Source organism: Sorex fumeus, unplaced genomic scaffold (assembly GCF_029834395.1).
Source record: "Sorex fumeus unplaced genomic scaffold, SorFum_2.1 ptg000006l, whole genome shotgun sequence".
In the NCBI taxonomy this organism is placed as follows: domain Eukaryota; kingdom Metazoa; phylum Chordata; class Mammalia; order Eulipotyphla; family Soricidae; genus Sorex; species Sorex fumeus.
This window is the reverse complement of record NW_026606063.1, coordinates 60,306,400-60,307,422: the sequence shown is the minus strand read 5'-3', so window position 1 is coordinate 60,307,422 and position 1,023 is coordinate 60,306,400.

The following is a 1,023-nucleotide window of genomic DNA, read 5'->3' as shown; positions in this document are numbered from 1 at the left end:
GAAAGCAGTTGGGAAAGAGAAGGGACCCCTAAATCAATGATGGTTGGAGGGATCCACGGGGAGGGAGATGTGTACTGACAATAGACAAAGGACCGAACATGTTGGCCTCTCAGTTATCTGCATTGCAAATCATAATGAAGAGAGAGTGAAAAGGAAAGTGCCTGCCATAAAGGCAGTGGGTGGGGTGCATGGAGTAGGGTGGAGGGATACTAGGGACTTCCCTGGTGTGAAATGTACACTGTTGGAGGGATGGGTGTTTGATCATTTTGTGACTAAAACTCAATCGTGAAAGCTTTATAACTGTATCTCACAGTGATTCACCTTACCAAATGCCAATAAACTTAAAAAATAATAAAGTGGCTTGTATGATCTATTTTGTTACACATCTTGCCTAATGAAAATTAAAACAGGAGTCCCCTTCCAGGTCGAAGAGCATTCAGAGTGCTCATACAGAGACAGACAGACAGACAGAGACAGAGACAGGGACAAAGAGCAGAGAGATCATATTCTTAACGACCAGCGATCAAAAAAAAAAAAGGAAGAAAGAAAAAACAAAACAAACGAAGCGTCGCCAAATTTATCCAATTTCGATTTTATTTTTCCATGCTTCCCCTGAACGAAAGTTTACAGTTTACCAACTGGGCTGGGCTGGGTCTCGGCACCACCCCTTAACGCCGTCTTCCCTTGGGGTGCACCGGCAGAGCCGCTGGAGCCTCACCGCCGCGGACAAGGGCCACACACTTCCCTGGTCCGGCGCCCCCGGGAGCGGACAAGCCCGTGCACCGCCGGCTGCGGCCGCTGGGACTCGCCGGCCTAAACTTTTGCAGATAGCGCTGTCGCCGGCTCCAACCAGAGGGCTCGGAGCTCGAGCCTCAAAGCCAATGGGAAGGCGCTCCCGCCCTAAGTCCCGCCCCCGCCGCTCCCGAGTGCCGCGTTTCAAACCCGCGGGAGCCAATGAGAGCGGGCGGACGCGCGGCGCTCGGGTCGCAGCAGCTCCGGGCGCGGCCTTTGAAAATCAAAAAA